The sequence below is a fragment of the Schistocerca americana genome, chromosome X, assembly GCF_021461395.2.
Source record: "Schistocerca americana isolate TAMUIC-IGC-003095 chromosome X, iqSchAmer2.1, whole genome shotgun sequence".
NCBI lineage: Eukaryota > Metazoa > Arthropoda > Insecta > Orthoptera > Acrididae > Schistocerca > Schistocerca americana.
The window spans coordinates 451164492-451171284 of record NC_060130.1 but is presented as its reverse complement, the minus strand read 5'-3'; positions in this window follow the sequence as shown (position 1 = coordinate 451171284).

The window sequence follows — 6793 nt, the reverse complement described above, 5'->3', positions numbered from 1 at the left end:
TGCAGCAATCTCTAATTACACTGTCTACTCATATGGAATGTAGTCGAATTAAGACGGCTGATGCTGAGGGAATTAGATTAGGAAATGAGACACTTAAAGCAGTAAAGGCGTTTTGCTATTTGGGGAGCAAAATAACTGATGATGATCGAAGTGGAGAGGATATAAAACGTAGACTGGCAATGGCAAGGAAAGCGTTTCTGAAGAGAAATTTGTTAACATCGAGTGTAGATTTAAGTGTCAGGAAGTCGTTTCTGAAAGTATTTGTATGGAGTGTTGCCATGTATGGAAGTGAAACGTGGACGATAAATAGTTTGGACAAGAAGAGAATAGAAGCTCTCAAAATGTGGTGCTACAGAAGAATGCTGAGCTTTAGATGGGTAGATCACATAACTAATGAGGAGGTATTGAAGAGAATTGGGGAGACGAGGAGTTTGTGGCACAACTTGACTAGAAGAAGGGATCGGTTGGTGGAACATGTTCTGAGGCATCAAGGGATCACCAATATAGTATTGGAGGGCAGCGTGGAGGGTAAAAATCATAGAGGGAGACCAAGAGATGAATACACTAAGCAGATTCAGAAGGATGTAGGCTGCAGTACGTACTGGGAGATGAAGCAACTTGCGCAGGATAGAGTAGCATGGAGAGCTGCATCAAACCAGTCTCAGGACTGAAGACCACAACAACAACAACAACAACAACAAGTCATGTACGGTATAAACAAGATAGAAGTTGCCCCATTCCATAGGCTACACATCGTGAATTTACAGTTTTTACTGCCCTGATCTCTCAATCCCGTGAAGTTCATGGTTCACTGATACAGCTTCAGTTAATGCCTGTTTCTTGATTGCACTATTAATGTCTTTCCCTTTCGTCATCCTCTAAGCTATTGAAGAAAAGTAAGCTATATTTTGTCAATGATAGTGGGTATGGTTGAACTTCGCATTCCGTAGTGGTCCATTTAAGATATAATAGCGTCCCCGTAAAACTGGTGTTTGGAAGGTGACAACAAGATATTGGTCCAGTGAAACAACCGTGAGCCTTCATATCTAGTTCCGGAAGTGGCTGAAAACATTTTACAGAAAATTACTGCTAGCACGAAAAAAACGTTTTAGGCTCCTTCCGCAACAGTATGGAGTAAAATGTAGATTTTGTCATATTTTAAGAGTGCTTAAGTCCTTGTGCTTGAAACCATACAGCTGTACATGTCGTTAAGCATATTTTCCAGCTAATGAAGAAAAGGTTTAAGTATAGGGAGCAGAAGTTTACAAACACTGTGGATAACGAACTTGACCAACACTGAATTTTATATGAGGGAAGAAACTACGTTCACTTTTCTGGCAACTTGAGTAGGCAGACTACTTGCTACTGCTCCACCTAATACCCCTTTATTGAGTAATTACGTATTTCTGCTTTATGAGAAATAAATTGGAGTTTGATTCCCGAATTCTGAAAGACAATTTATCAACCTCATATTGCTTGAAAATATTATCCAGACAAACGTTTATCTTCAGATTTTCGAGAAATTCTGCTCTCAGCCAAAGGAACATGAAAGGTAACGCCAATTTTTCTGTAAGATGGAGCTACTTGCTTTTCTTTTCGTCTTTTGTTAAAAAAAGGTTCAAATTGCTCTGAGCACTATGGGACTCAACTGCTGAGGACATTAGTCCCCTAGAACTTAGAACTAGTTAAACCTAACTAACCTAAGGACATCACAAACATCCATGCCCGAGGCAGGATTCGAACCTGCGACCGTAGCGGTCTTGCGGTTCCAGACTGCAGCGCCTTTAACCGCACGGCCACTTCGGCCGGCAGTCTTTTGTTATCTCGTGTTCATAAATCCTTTACAGAAGCACGCAATACAAGTGATTATTTGTGGTCGCCTCGCTCACCTCAATTGTCTTTTACTCATATTTATCTGTGAGGATACTTAAAAGGAAAAATGTAAGAGAGTAGCCCTAGGACCAACTGAAGGAAATGGTTTGCTGAGGTGCTGAAATAGCGTAAATACAATTCTGTGTGAAGTGAGCTTGAATATGATTAACCAGCATAAGAATGCGTAGAGTTGCAGTGCGACAGTTCTCAACAAACAGGCGTTGTACAAACGAATGGACACACCGCTGGAAATGCATATTTAAACATATGAGTGGAAGGGGGGGGGGGGGTGTGGAGTGCTGAAAAGTAATGCCTCCGAATTTTTATATGTGAAAAGTCTTCAAAGCTTTGTAATGTAGCTATAATTTCACGCCTTGCAAACACTCATGCGCATACTTTGCCATGAACTACAACCACAATGAGATATCATTTGATAGGTTGTACTTCGTATATATGAATATTTAAAGGAGACTGGCACTGTAACGTACACCTTGTAAATAATTTTTAAAGCTTATTGCATGAAAGGTGACAGAGTGTCTTTATTATAAAAATGGCGTAATGAATGATTGCCTTTACTAGTAGAGGTTGGAACGCCAGTGGAAATGAAACGGCAGGCGGAACTCAAGCCCTGGGTGGAAGGCGCACACAGGTGTGTTGGTCCTGCTTAAACACAGGAAGTAGCAAGACGGATGTCGTAGCACCAACGTGCTGGAGCACAATAGAGTCGCGACCGGCCGGTTTGTAACCGAGCTGGAAGGATTATACTTGGGAAACTACGAAAATCTTGTAAGCAGGTGAGAGGGACAAAGTAGCGGTACCTCGGAAACCACGCGGGGTGGGTTGTTTCCAAGGATTTTTACTCAAAAGCATACCATTGTATGAGTACAGGTTTTCCCTCGCAAACTTTCCTCGCTGGACGACAAAAGACTAAAATATGGTTGGTCGGCGTTCAGAAGAACTGTAGAGAGGGAGAATATTCCGTGGTTTCGGGAATATGATTCGTTTTCGGAATTACGATGGTGGGGAGCCGAACCTTGCTGGGAGGCCAGCGGTGGAGAGAAGAGGTCTTTGGTTGTGAGCGCCCATGTGTGACGGTCGCTCGATATCAGCATTGTTTGTACAGACAGACTTGCTGTCTTTGCTCTCAGGAGAGTGATAGAACAGTTAGTCACTGTACTGTTGCGAACCTATACGTTCTGGACTTCACCTATGGGTTGGAAGTCGTCGTTAAGTACGCAGTGTTCAGTAGTCGAGAGCACTTCCTCTGCCTATACTTACGTTGAGACGTTATCTGAACTCCATCCTTGTGGCTAGGAGTTCGCGTTTCTCGTCTGCAGAACACAGAGATGAGAAGACAATATTATAGTATATTAGTCAGAGGACCACCTATTGCCGTCCTAGTGTTTGAAAGAGATTATTTGTGGCTGGATTTTTTCCATTGTCGCAGACGAGCACGAGAACCATCACTTCGACGCACCGGACGCAGTAGAGTCGTGCTCAAAAGTATCCGAACGACCTGAATTACATTTCACTTGATTCGCATGCACCCCACATAATGCAGCTGTCTAGCAGGTCCTCTAATCGCTCCTCGGTACAGTCGTTTGACTATTGAAAATGGTTCCAACCAGCCACCACTAGAAAACACTGCTCTATATTGCAGTAACTCAAGATGTAAAGTTATACCACAATACTACAAATATCAGGGAACACCTTATCACAGACAAGAATGTCCTTAAGGCTTGTAAGCTCACATTTATTACAATAAATGACATACCTGAAATGTTACCACTCTCGTTATTACGTCAGATAGGTAATGCACGTAGTAAGTTCGTCGTATTGATGACTTCCTCTTCAAGGTAACATACCGTACTTATTATTTAACACAAAATGACATTAAGAATTTAATTATTCACGGGCAGCTAGTTCAGAATATGTATGAACTTCAAATGACACGACTCGTTCTGCATATGGATTCAAATCAAGATCATGCAGACTAAGCAAAGATTTCGTTACTGACGGAAACTAACAGTCATTCCTGACTATCCATACAGAGAGTGATATACCTCGATTTTAGACAGTATCAGTTAGCAAATATCAACTTTAAATTACATAACGTAAACATTTTTAACGGACAGGAATTCCTACCCACCATCTATTGTCCCTGTTAACGAACTACGAGAGATTTTAAATATTGCTTCTTCACAATTAACTTACTTGAAATGCCTTGAGGTAAAGCTTTGTGTTGGAATGGGATTCGAACCCAGAACCTATTCAGATTGTTATCGAAGCACAATCAACTGTGTATATCGGATTTTCTCGGCAGTAGCTAGATGTTTTAACTGAAATAGCGAGACGAAACCTTAATTTTTTCATTCCCAGGACTCCAACCCGACACCTATCGATGTTATACTCTAGAGAAAACCAACTTTAAATATGGGTTTGCTACACCAGCAGCGACATGTGAGCATGTTTGAACTAGAAATAATATGACGAAGAGTTCAATGCTGACTGGGAATCGAACCCCACACATATCGTTGTTGACTACACACAAAAAGAGGCGTCAGCTACCGAATTTTTCTCCACCAGCATCCTTGAACTTACAGTTATCTCGCAAATATTTTTGTGTCATACTAAGAGTCAAAAACGTCAGATATCGTTAGTGTTGACAACGAATGGAAATACATTAAAAATCAAAATTATTATCCACCAGCAGTCAGGTGTTCTCATCCCATTCACGCGCAATACGTGGAGATGTTGAAGAATCTGCAATTTTGAATAAACGACAAATTGTATTCGGAGGGATCAAATTCCGCGTTAAGGTCGGTCTTAGTTGCATTCCCAGTTCAGAACCAACTTTATCGACATACAGGAGCTCAAATAGAAGATGGAATAAGCGTCCTGTGACCCTACATAGCATTTTTTTCGTCACTAGAAATAAATAACTAGTACAATAAAGGTTACTGGTGATAGAGTTTCTACATGTCGCCACTCCTAAGTTCATTGTGATTCAACCTAACGTCTACTTAGTAGAGAAGGAATATCATGATTAATCTGAATTTCAGACCACAATGCCATTACACGTCATTCACTTGGGGTAGCCATAAGAGAATAGAATCTGTTTCTCCTTATCAAAAATCATGAACCTAATATCAAACCAACAGACCACCGACTCCTCTACACATAACACCACACTGCATCAGAATTCTGACGCGTAGGCTCCCTGTAGTGGTTTGCAACATGTTCAGTACATTCCTTTACTTGGTTGACCGAATCGCCATGATCTAGCTGCCTCAGTTACCCAGTGCATACATTTGACTCTATTTTGTAATCACTGAAATAAAATCGCCTAACTGCTACCTACACAGAACTGCCAACAGTGTAGGAAGCAGAAATTTAAATAGGAAGTGTTCCTTTCCACTTGAGCTACCCTATTGCGCTATCTGTCTGTTGAAAATTTCATGCAGTGCAAAAGAAAAGCTGTAACTGTCCGTCTCTCCGAAGTCTAGATCCGGTTATATGCATTATCTCTCAGCACTGTGGAAAGCGAAAGTTCTGGAGGAATTGTTATTGATATCTGGAGGCGCCAGAGTTACGTGTCAGTTAGTAGCATAATAGTAAGCATTGGGCACTGTAGATAAGCTGACGCGAGTTCGAGTACATTCACTGCTACATTTTTTAAAACCCAATTCTGCTGTCTGCTGAAGTTATCGATCTGATGGAACTTTGAACATAATTCCCTTCACTTCTCAACCCAAAATAGTCGCATGTGGAAAAAGGGCTAACTTCTGCGACATTTTGTTCTTTTCAGGTTTAATAGACGACCAGGCGGCAGATGCATCTCGAAACTTTTGTATTATGTATGGGGACAGCGCATTGTGCCAAAATACGTCAAAAAGTATTTTCTACATTAGCTGTCGTGTGGTAGCGGCATTTTATTCTTCTTCAAACCTTGTTTGTCAGCTTTAACTCAGAACAAGTTTTCTACATGCATGTAATCTATAAACTGCATGTGCATTATCAGACTGTTATAGATAACATAAGAGAATTCGCATATATCGTTGATGATTAATTTCTCTCTCATGTTTACTATTCTTGTACGAAAATTGTGCACTGTATTATAAGAAATGAAATAAAACTACCCACGATAATCTTACGACGAAAGTCAGTTTTATTGAAACAGAGTATCTGTACACAAGCGTGCCTCTATCGACACTAATTAGTGAAACACTACTCACTTAGATTTTGATTCGGTCTGTGTTTAATTGGTACGCTGTGTCATACTCAAGAGGTATAGAAATGTGGCATTTCATATAAAAAGTAGTGAATTCCTAGAAACCCAAAATTTGCTTGTCAGCAGCGGAAAGAGGTGTTACCTGTTGTGCAGCATTGTAAGTTTTTCACCATTGCACTATGAGCCGAAAGTATTTTATTGCGATTTCCCTACCGATGTTTGATCCGACAACTTGTAGCTCTTTCACAGAAGTGATAAAAACGTTATTGTCAGAGAGACTGGAAGCGCGAACCACAATAAACGCATTTTCACAGGTCAGAGCGTAACCACAGAGGAAAGGAAGAGGTACGCGTTTTGGCTTCCTCTTACAAGGCCAGTAATGCCTAGAACTTGTAAACCGATATTTAAAGGACGAGATTAGTTGCTACTTCCACGTGCAGTGATTTTCCTGGGCTGAGAACCAAGAATTCACAATCATTTGTTACACTTCAAGCGATAATAACTCAGATTATTCAATAGAAATAACAGGAAAAATCAAATGAACTTTGATGCTTAATTCGGTGCACACCAGGGAGTAACTCATCGATGACAGATTGCCAAACATACCTTGCCATGTTGCCAAATCTCAGTTACAGTACCAGCAGGAAGAAGACGAACCAATGTGAGCTTACAGTGGGCTGGGAAGTGACC